Source organism: Helianthus annuus, chromosome 15, assembly GCF_002127325.2.
Source record: "Helianthus annuus cultivar XRQ/B chromosome 15, HanXRQr2.0-SUNRISE, whole genome shotgun sequence".
Lineage (NCBI taxonomy): Eukaryota > Viridiplantae > Streptophyta > Magnoliopsida > Asterales > Asteraceae > Helianthus > Helianthus annuus.
The window spans coordinates 28,439,692-28,451,846 of NC_035447.2; the positions used below are offsets into that span (position 1 = coordinate 28,439,692).

General features: G+C 33.8%; 2 long non-coding RNA genes across 2 annotated transcripts; both read left to right on the top strand.

Annotated features, from left to right (window-relative positions):
• Positions 1-3,369: 3,369 nt before the first annotated feature.
• Positions 3,370-4,168, top strand: LOC110909526. The gene is made up of 3 exons (XR_004880653.1): positions 3,370-3,515; positions 3,642-3,945; positions 4,147-4,168. It is a non-coding gene; the product is annotated as an uncharacterized LOC110909526 (long non-coding RNA).
• A 206-nt stretch (positions 4,169-4,374) lies between these two features.
• On the top strand, positions 4,375-6,655 carry LOC110909527. The gene is made up of 7 exons (XR_002575424.2): positions 4,375-4,476; positions 4,684-4,789; positions 4,892-4,933; positions 5,004-5,079; positions 5,564-5,613; positions 5,736-5,806; positions 6,409-6,655. It is a non-coding gene; the product is annotated as an uncharacterized LOC110909527 (long non-coding RNA).
• The last annotated feature ends 5,500 nt before the right edge of the window (positions 6,656-12,155 follow it).

Consider the following 12,155-nt stretch of genomic DNA (forward strand, 5'->3'; position numbering starts at 1 on the left):
GCATACAAAACCCCAGAAGTGGTTGCATACTAAACCTTAAAGAAGGTTGTTGTCAAAACCCCAAAAGAGACTAATGGAGTTCTAAAAGAAACTCTAGTACCAAACAAATATGAGATCGTGATAAATTATGTACAAAATAACAATATGGAACCGTAATGAAACACGTGTAAAATGATATATTTGATTATGCTATAGCAATAGATGTAATCGATGAAAAAAAAAAGATTACATATATAGAAAGTATGCAAGAGTGTACGCACACAAATAGCCAAAATGGCTACATGACTTAAGGTTGAACTAAATTTGCTCGACAAACTAAACGTTTTCGAACCAGCAGTTCGAACACCCATAGACGTCAAACCAGTAAGTTATAAATGGGTGTCTTTAAATAAAAGGAAACGTAAATAATGAGGTTTTGCGATGTAAGGCACGCATTTTAACATAAAGATTTTTCCCAAATCCCAGCAGTTGATTACGAGGAAACGTATACCCCTGTAGTGGATGTGATAATCTTTAGATGTTTAAGCGGCCTCGCAATCTCAGAATGACTTCAGATAAAACAACTTATGGATGTCATCACCGTATACATGTACAAAACAATTGCAAATAACATCTGTATGAAAACCCCTGAAGGATTAAAAATGCTCAAAACATTATGAAACAATAACCCCATATGTGTTATATATATGAATATTAAAGGAAACTACTCGTATGTGGTATAGTCGACTATACTCTGAAAAGAGAGGCATAATTTTGATAAAATGAGCTACATCTATTTAACAAGATTTCACTTTTACAGTGATAATGTAAACATCATCGAGAGGGAACTCTCAAACTAAAGAGGAAAATTTTGAATGACCTTTACAAAGTGTAGTTATCCTCGACCTGTAGTTTTGAGTATATATGTACTATTTTTTTCTCATCAATCTGACTACATCTAGAAGATGTTATATAGAAAAAGCTCATTCGTTGAGTACATGAACGATTGTCTGATCGCTTGACATAGAAAAAATATTCTTATCAACCCCAAGAAAAGGATGTTGAACTACTTAGTCAAGAAGTACTATACTTAATTGCGATCAGAGCATTGACGTATCTTGCAAACAAGACGACATCTGATATTACGTTGTATTGGTAAGATTACAGTTCTAATCTCAAATGTTGCACTCTTTTTCCCTTCACTAAGTTTTTCCCATTGGGTTTTTTCTTGGTAAGGTTTTTAACGAGACAACATAACTGATCCAGTAGTATCAGTTTATCTTATAGGTCCCGAAGTACTAATTTAACATCATCATAAATCATGTTGTTAATTATGTATAATGCGTAGTGCACTCTTTTCCCTTAGCTACGGTTTTGTCCCATTGGGTTTTCCTGGCATGGTTTTTAACGAGGCAGAATTATAAAACGCATTAAATAATTATTTGACATATTTACAAACTCGAGACACAGGATAGTTCCACAAGAACAATATGGCGTCCTGGGTTATGATTGATATATATTAGACTCGCATAGAGTTCGATCTCAATCCAGATACAAGTTATGAAGGTCGAAGATTTCAGCATATTTAAGAAGTATGTAGATTAGAGTTGATCAAGAGAAGCTCAAGCTATACTGTATGAAGACAATGTAGACAACAACACCCAAATCAAAGAAGACTACGTCAAATATCAAGTCAAGCAATTGTCACAGAAGATTGGATTCAACATCATCAAGATATACAAGTAAAATTGAGGGGGAGTAACGTACCCATAATATACACAGTGTATGTATTCTTTTTCTTTAATGAGGCAACATACCTGATCCAGAAGTATTAGGGGAGACAATAGGCGCTGCACTCTTTTTCCCTTAGCTGAGGTTTTGTCCCACTGGGTTTTCCTAGCAAGGTTTTTAACGAGGCAGCATCACCAAGCGTATTAAAGAATAGTATATCATCATGTGGATAGTCAAGGGGGAGTGTTATGAATGCATCCATTATTAGTGACTATCAACATTTCTAACTCCCATCTCACATTTATGTTTGTATTAATGTTATAGCCTATATATAGTGGCTCATGTATTTTGTATGAGATATATCAATAAGAAATTCATCTCCCATTCTCTCATTCTCTTCTATAGATTGCTAATAGGTTCTAGTTATTACATAAAAGATAGTTCTTAATTATGTTGTTATTTATGTTTATTCTTTCTTCCTCGAGCATTAAAGCTACGGCTGTAAACGAACCGAACGAACACGAACAAGGTCATGTTCGTGTTCGTTTGTTAAGGAAATTAATATGTTCGCGAACTGTTCACGAACGCATACCGAACATACGTTTATGTTCATGTTCGTTCGTTAAGGAAATTCAGTTGTTCACGAACAGTTCGTGAACACTGGTCTCGAACACAAACAAACGCAAGCAAATAAAAACGAATGTAAACGAACATTTAACTTGAAAATAAAAAAAATAAAAAATTGTTATCTTTAAACATTGGATATAAGTAGTTAAATACGACCACTAAATGATAAATCAATAGACAAGAAGTCTACTACACCACCAAACGATAAATTAAGTTTAACTAACTTAGACATAATTATCCCTAAAAATTTCTTCAAATGTTTAAATTTTAGTTAACTTAGAAAGTAGGGTTTCAAGTTTTCAATATGTTTTGATAATAGGTTTATTATTTATTATTTTTTAATATAATCAAACGAACACGAACAAATGTAACTGAACATATTACCGAACGTTCATGAACGAAGCCGAACGAACGAGACCTGTGTTCGTGTTCGTTTACTAAGCTAACCGAACAAAAAAATTTTTCGTGTTCGTTCGTTAAGCTAATCGAACGAACATAAAAAAACTTCCCGCTGAACGGTTCACGAACTGTTCGCTGAACGTTTGGTTCGTTTACAACCCTAATTAAATCTTATAAAATTCTACACTTTTAAAGACGGATTAAAAATTCGATTTTTGATTCAGTTTTTTGTTATAATTAATTCAAGGTTAGAGCCTGAAAACCCCCAAAAGTTTTGATAAATCTATTATATATAATAAATGAATAAAATTTGGGCCACGTGTCAGCGTGATATTGCATCTCAGATTGTTTTGGCGGGAAAAATTTGGGTATAAAATATAGGTTAGGCGCGCTCCATATCCTCCTCCAAATCCTATTATGACCCGACTATATTTATACGCAGTTATGTAATTTGTTTTCCAAAACCCTAGAGAACCATCTCCGTTTTCCTTCATCTCCATCTCTATTCTGGTTCAAAGCATCGAGGTATGTTTAATCTTCTAATACCAAATCTTCTTTCAATTCTATTGAGCTTGTGGTATTGGCTATCAATTTTTTTTTTCTACGAGATTCATTCAGTTTCAAAAAGGGATCTTACACATATTTAGTTCTTCATTTTGATTGGTGCCTCGGTTAGATTAATAGTTTGATGATCCAAGTTTGATTAATAGTTCTTCATTTCTAGGGTTTCACCGTCTTCTCCCTCTCTTCGCATCGCCTCTCAAACATCTTCATCCAAGGTTTTGTTTCTATATCGAATCTATATTTTTCAAAGTTTATTTATCTTGATTTCATTTGTTTCTATTTTGTTTTGGCATTCCTTCGATCATATTATCCATTTTTTTTATTTTTCAATGTTTTGGCAGATTGGATCACCGATGATAGCAGATTCTCTACAAACACAAATCAGTTGTTGATAAACAATGAATTTTAGGGATAATAATAAAGATGAAAGGTCCGATAGAGATCTTTGAAACCGTTTCTTCATACCGGCAGTTGGTACCGTATCACAATTTAGTTGAGACATTGATAAAAAGATAAATTTGTTTCATCTGATGTATTATTTTTTGTTTATATGTGAGCAGGTTGTTCGTTTCTTTTCAGTGTATCTTTTGTTTTGATGCTGAAGTTAATAGATTTGATTATGATCGTTATAAATTTTTGCAATGTGTAAGTGATATTTGTGTTATTTTGATGAATTTGCAGTTGTAAGTGGTATTTGTGATGTTATGCTAATCTTCGTTTGTTTTCACCGTTTATGATCTTGATGAATATGTTCCAATTTGTACTTAATATTAGTCGTATTATTATGACTTTGTAGCTTTAAGTGGTTATTGAAAGGCTAAACGTAGATTCTTTTTTTTTCTTTAGATCAAGTCATATTGGTTCAGCACCTGTTTCTTCAAGGTTTTCATTGATCCCACTTCTTAACTGGTACTCATATCTCCTTTTATGTTTGTAACATTTTTTAGTTTATTTTTATCATTGATATAATAATAACTGATTTCTGGTTACTTGGTGTAATCAACAAGCATTAGGCTTCTTTATCAAGTCCACCTTTCTAATGCCAAGAAATCATCTGCCACAACTGAAATCAAACACAAGTTGGATAATGACAGCGACAAGGACATTTTTAAGTTGGGGAGAAAAGATCTTCTTCCGAAAGTGAAGGGAACCAAAACAAAACAATAATTGGTGTTGGTATTTGCCTTATTTTTTAAATTTTGGGTACATAACATCTCTTCATCTAAAACATTTGTTATTTAAATTATTATAGTTATGCTTAGTGTTATCTTTAGATAAAGCTATTCGTGTTCAGATGCTTGACGGTATATGTTTTGTTAATTTTTACTCATTAGTGGCAACATTATCATGTCTAATTCAGTTCTTCTTTGGTTTCACACTCAGTATATTGACCGATGAGAGCGTGAAAAGAGAGACCGGATTGATGCAAATGTTGTCGTATTGTTGCAGAGTACACCACTATAGTGTTGCTAACAATGGCAAACTTCAGGTAAAATATGCTGGTTGATTTTAGATACATTTGTAGTGGTAATTGGTTTAAATTTTGATTGGAATTTTAAGTTTTACTAAGGGTTTAATTTTGATTATTAAGACTGGGAGATGAAGGTGATTATGCATATACCATTACTGTGAGGTACTTTTTTTGTTTACAAGTAGTTTATTATGTGCATATTTTAGTCTCATACTAACAATGACAAAAATAGATTCGCCGATTAGCAATGGAAGTTCGTTACCTGGTGTTGACAGGACAAATCACTTCTTTGAATGGAGATTCAACTCGTATGTTATCTGGACTTTTGTATGGTTTTTGTAAAGATATAAGTATAGGGATGAGCACTTACCCGATACCGAACCATACCGGGTATATTCGGTACCTGTACCGGTTCCCATTTACCCCCTTTTTCGGTACCAGTATCGGTACCAATTTTCTCCGTATTTCGGTACCGAACGGGTACCGTGCTCATCCCTATATAAGTATTCCATGATAACCTTATATTTACGAAGTTGTGTAGTATTGAGTACGCTTTGACATAGGCCCCTACCATTAAAATCCTCCTTTTTACCTGATATATTTTATTTAAAAAAATCTATTATCATAATTCGTATAAACTTATAAGCAAAATTTATAACCAAAGCCATTAGGACAAGAGCCTCTAAAGAGAACTCAGTTCATCAGAAACCTTTTGATTACATGTCCACATTTGATAGAATCTATACCAGTTTCGTATTTGGGCATACCTGGATTGTGTTTTTCTGCGTACAGATATTGATGATGACCATGAGTTGAAGTAGGGTCTTCAACAATTTTGTAAGGTAACATTATACTTTAATTTTTATGAAGTTGGAGTATTTTATGAAATTTAAACAGTAATTTCTACCATTTCAATTGGCTTTCATTTTTTCATCTTCACTTAGATATGTTCTTCTCTTACCAGGCCAACCCATATTCACTTAGGTCGTTGGGAGGCTGTCATGAAATTCGGTTGGTCGGGTTTGGGTTTTTCAGGTATTCTCTAATTTTGGTTCGAGTGGCTTTAAATTCGGGCCGGGTTACGGGTTTTATATAAAAATGGACACTACTCTTGACGACATTCTTATGGGTATAGGTGGCAAAACGAGCATGTTAGGTAACGGGTCAAAATATATAAATTTTTATACTACTCAAATCATGTCGGGCTGACTTGTCAACATTTTTTAATATATCAAAGATAATGGATAATTTCATATTTCCCCTTCAAAACTTGGTATAATATCATAATTACCCAACAAAAATCCATAACATCAAATACTCATAATTTTTAAATTTATGACATATATATATCCTTTCCTTGAATTTGCATTAGGATTTAAGAGTTTGGAGTGTAAGGAGAAAGAGAAGTGTATAATGGTCATATTATGATTTTGATTTAATAGGTGGGTATATATGAAATTTGAAGTATTTTGAACGGGAATGTTCGACATTAGTTATTTGGGTTGAGTAAATTTGATATTATGCGCGTTTTTAGGGGTATATATGGAGCTGCCTCAAGAACTGTATTTATTAAAATAATTTTCAAAAAGATTTTGGAAGCAATTTTAGACCTTGAAGGTTGTTTTTTTTCTTTTCAGGATTAGGTTTCGACATTGACGAGATAATACAAGCATGGCATGAACTGTATGAAATGAAAAGATGGCAAAGTGGCGTTCGTCTTTTCGATTAGCGCCATTGTTTAGAAGACGAGTTTTGGTTATTGGTTCAAAGAAAAAAGTATTGTGGATGAAATTTAATATAAGGGTGAACACAACATACATGTTTTGGAGAACAGTTAGATGAATATATCCGGGTTGCTAGCTTGGGAAGTGGGACTCAACATACACAAACGTATATAACACTTATAATATGGTTGTTTTTTTGTGGAGGGAACTCAATTTACTAAGAGAAAGGTTTTGGTAACTCGAAGGATATGCATCTTCAAAAGGACTCGACTATCTTTAAATTGTATATCCACTCTATCACCACTACTACAATACGAAGCATTAGACGGTGTTCAAGATCTTTTTAGACGGTGTTATAATAATAACCCCGTCTTAAAATCAATTCCTCACATGGCCGTTCTGCCAATCCAACTAAAATATTCAACAAAATTCCATATAACCCCGTCTTATGCTTAAACCCCGTCTTAAAATCAATTCATCACCCTTTAATCGGTGTTCCCTTTGGACACCGTCTTATGCTTATATAGGAACACTTTAGATGGTGTTTTTGAACACCTTCTTAAACCCATATGAATCCTTTAGATGGTGTTTGAACACCGTCTTAAACCCATTGTCATTTGCTCAACCAAAACCCTAGCCTCCATTTGCTCAATAGAAATTTCAATTAACGTTTTGCCCTAAAACCAACATCCCGCGCTTTCATTCTTCATTCCCCCAATTCATTCCCCCCAATTGCAGCCTCCCTCCCAACTCACCCCCGATCCACCGCTCGTCCCATCGATTGAATGTCATACACATGCAATTCAATCGACCCATCTACCCTAAATTGCCTCCCAAAACTCAATCGCTGCACAAATCACCGGAGATACGCTGTCGCCGATTGAAAGATGATAAGGTGAATTGGCATCTTAGTTTCTTGAGTTCTTTTAACAGGTTATCTCTCTCAGTCTCTCACAGAATATTTAATTTCTCTTTTCTCACATTCTTAAAGCATGTTTTTGTTATGATTTCATAAAACTCTTTGTTGAGACTCCTCTTTTTTAGAAGAGTGTAAAAGAATAAGGTTACGGGTTAAAGTTACAGTAAGGTTTTTAAGAATGGTACTAAGATTGACACGACCCAAGGTGTGTATGTGTATTTTATAATGCCAAAGGGAAAATTAAATTATTATTGCAGAGTATCAGTTGGAATTGGTGAGAGTATCTTGATTTCATTAGGGTTTGCACAATGAACTATTCATCCCAACGGTAGTTTTCCAAGCACTCGTGATTCTTGATATGTTTTAACCGGTTTTCCATCACTTCATATAAAACCGACATATTTATTTAGACATGATGCAGATCCACTTACTGTTTCGCTTTATAAAATGGATATCGACAGGAGTTTCTCTTGAGGTCATATTTTTACGGATTCATCTTCAGAAGGTATCATAAATTAAGTTTATATAGTTAGCAATTGCATTTGGTTTATTGTTTGATAAAATATCGAGTGTATTGTCATGTGCACATCTTTTAGTTTCACTCAACACGTGTAAATTATATCTTAATGATGTAACTTTTATACAATAGATCTTAACAGCCTATGATGGCATGGAAATCCAAATAGATAAATGAATATTTCACTATTAAACATTTTACAAATAATTTTTATGCAATTACTTGATCGTTTTGGTTTTTATTATATTTAGCTGATGCCTTTGGTGTTCAAACCAGAGATCCCGAAGGCCCTGCAGAGGTAATAGCTTACTTTTACTTTATATTGTCATATGGGTTGCTTTTTTTACTTCAAAGTTCACGAGAGATGTTCATTTTTTTAATTTTTCATGGAAAACTTTTATAAAAAAATGATTCATGTTAATTATTAGGCCTAAAAAAAACCATAAGAGTTTCAGATGTCACCCTAGAAAAAATGTCAGTATGGTCAAAAGTTACGGACATGTAAGGCTGTAAATGAGCCGAGCCAGGTTGGGAGCTCTGGGGCAGATTTTTCTTTACAAGCTGAAATGCCGAGCTCTAGCTCCTCTCGTAAGAGCTCGAGTCGGTTCATGGCTTGTTCGGCCAACTCGTTGATTTGAAAAAATGTATCAAACTATTATTACGATAATGATCCAAACAAAAATATTAAGAACAATTTTATTTGTTGGAAATACCATACAGTCCAAATTGACCCGTTTGTATATGCAGGACATTGGTCTGTACAAGACTCAAACTAAGCTACCCTTCAATGCTTTGGAACCATTGCCATGGCAAGAGAGAATCGATAAAATGTCTCCGCCAGAACTCGTCGAAGAATTCGAGGCTGCACTAGTCGCAATTCGAGACAACATGTCATCTCTATAAGCTGAAAAACATGTCGTCCCTATAAGGTATTTTTCTTGTAGTATTTTGTAATAACTCTTTCTATCTACTTTTATTTTAGATGTGGCACGACACGAGAGAGACTACGGATATTGAAATAGATGTTTTGTTGATGACGTTGGTGCCGAAGTTTTTTAGAGAGTTAGGTATCTCATTAGATTAGCTTATGTAGTGTATTTATACAATTTAACGTAGTTTGTTATGCATTCAACAAATGTTTGTAATTTGACGGGTTTATTTCCGAATTGGATGTCTATGGGTTTATTTCCGATTTGAATGTGTATTGTTTTGGTTTGCTTTTAAAATGTTCCATTGGTGTATATAAGGTTGATGTATTTTTTTTCCAGCAAATGTATTTTTGGGAAATACGTATTCAGTAAATATTTTTTTTTTCAGCACATTATAAGACGGTGTTAAAATGGTATTAAAAGACGGGGTTCACCTATAAATGTTTTGCTATTAAAAGACGGGGTTCACAAAGTTTAAGCCGGTGTTCAAATAGAACACCGTCTAATAAGAGTTGATTTTAAGCCGGTGTTTAAATAGAACACGGTCTAATAAGAGCTGATTTTAAACCAGTGGGGTTTAAGACGGTGTTGAAAACACCGTCTTAAAACCCATTTCACCCCGTCTAAAAATCAGTTTTGTAGTAGTGCACTAATTTATGCAGCATCGGACTTTGTATTTTATTTTATTTATGCACTTGATATTTATTTTAATAGTTTTCCCCAACCCAAGTAGCACCCGGGTGATAACCTAGTATTTTACATATATCTACTCATCCTGCCACCAAAACTAAAGATGTGAATATAACGAAAACGACCTTAGATCATTCTCTGAATTAGCAGCCAGTAAGAATATTAAATTGCCACGATACTTTCTTTGGCCACAACCACAAATAAACTAATGACATAAATAACATCCTTTGTTCTTCTTGTCCCCAACACCTTCACTTTTACTATAAAAAAAACCTCAAAACTATATATTATACAAGTGTTTGTATATGTACCACCCATAATCTCTCTCATACAGATCACAATCCTTTTGTATCATCGTTTTTTCATTTGTAAAAAAAATAAATAAATCAAATTAATTGTAATACAAAACCCAGCTTCTAACAAAGAACTAACCTTTGATTTATATCACATTTGTTCAATCTAACAAAGAACTAATCTTTGATTTATATCACATTTTATTCAATATTTTGTTAAGGATATATACATATATTAAAAATATGCTTGTTGCATATAATCATATGTTGAGAAGTGTATAGTGTGGAGACAAGGGGAGAGGGGGGGTAGGGTTGCACATGGGAACACGATGGCATGTGAAGCCAGGGTATTATTTTTTGGTTTTTTGAAACTAGAATTTGCATGGAAGATGCTAAACCCTATTTCGAAGGGGGTACCCCACCAACCTTCCAACTAATGGGGTTGGGTCCCATGTGAGTTGTGCCAAGAGACTGTCTTTTATTTCTTTTTCTTAATTTAAGAAAATACACAACTAAAATGCGGTGGGTCATTCACAAAACTACTTAACTGTCGATTAATATCAAGAAAATCTTGAAAATCCCATCAACATTAACCTAATTTGGCCGATGGTTTGAGTGTAAACTTTTTGGAGCTTGTGTTTGTGTATTTCAGTGGCGGACCCAGGAACTATTTGCTGGGGGTGCGGATGAGTGGTTCAAGCATATTTTCAAGGGGTGCAGTCGGTTTTTTTGCCTAAAATATACACTAAATTTTTTTTCAAGGGGTGCGCCCGCCCACCTTGGGCTTAACCTAGGTCCGCCCCTGGTGTATTTTTATAATAAAATGCTGGCTAAAAATACGTTAAATTGTTAATGAAAAGTGACAAGGAGCTTGTGTTTGTATATTTTTATAATAAAATGCTGGCTAAAAATACGTAAAATTGTTAATGGAAAGTGATAAAAGTTTACAAAAGTCCTTTTTTAACTCATATACATGTTCTTGGATTTGAGTAAAATCTTGAATACCCATACAATTAGCCTAATTAGCTAGTTAACCATCACGCAAGTCTTTGTTAAATAGAAATAGTAGTTTTTAAGATGTGAATTAACAAATTATATGAGTTTTCCAGCACCAATGCAATTATGGTTTCTTAATCAAATTGTGTTCAATTGCTTCTATATGCTTTCTCTACATATAACAATCCCACACCTAATATTTCTTTTGTGGTCACTTGATAATGTTAAAACCACTACAAGAAAAGTCACCATTAGCGGCGACACCTTTAGTCGCGACGCAGGGCATTAGTGGCGACAACATTATGTGTCGCTGCTAATGCCCTGTGTCGCGGCTAAAGGTGTCGCCGCTAATGGTGACGATCCTTGTGAGCCACCAGCAGCTGCTCCTGGCCATTGATTATGTGAAGATCCAATGGTGGACATCTCTCCTGCTCTTCTTCTCTATCATAAACAAACACACACCTTGATTAATAATGTGAACAGACATAAGTCCTAAACGTTAATTTTTCCTAATTACTAACGGATAAAATAAATAGCAAAAACACGCTTGATTCATGTTTTCAATTTGAGACTTCATGACCGATTTCTATCAAGTTCAAACTTTAGTTAGGCAATATTCGTTAACACACTTTATGATTAGGCAAACATATGTGGTAGTAGTTGAAGTATGCCTGTCCTAAAAGCTAAAAAAATCCATATTTGAATAACATTATAAAAAAAAAATTATACGTGTGAACAAACATACAAATTATCCAAAGTAGAATATATAAGTGTGATGATACATAATATTTACTTAAGCATTGATAGCTCATTTAGTCCCATCCCTAGAATTTAAGGAAGAACTTGAGGGTTTTTTTTTTCTTCCTTAAGTTGGCACTTCATCCCATTCTCCAAAATGGAGATTAAATTTTGAGGGACTTACTTTCCACATCCATATATTATTGTAAGTGTTTGTGTTTAAAGAAAGTATAGGGATGATAAAAAAAGAAACCAATATGAATTACATATCAAGTTAGGGTTTCTTTTAACTTTATCAAAATATTAGTTGTTTAACTAACATAATTATTTAATTGAAGAACTATCTTATAAGATAATGACATTTGTGAGCTTACATTTTAATTAATTATTGTCATTAGTATTATTGGTATTAAAAAAATCAGCATCACATTGCAGGTGAATATATAGATAAGAATCTGTAAGGAAGGAAATTGCAATAAAATCAAATATTTGAAAAAGCCAACCCCACCCCACCCCACTCCCATCACACATCTCTTTTTGAGGTTTAAAAACAGCTTATTGATGTTTCTCTAGTGTCT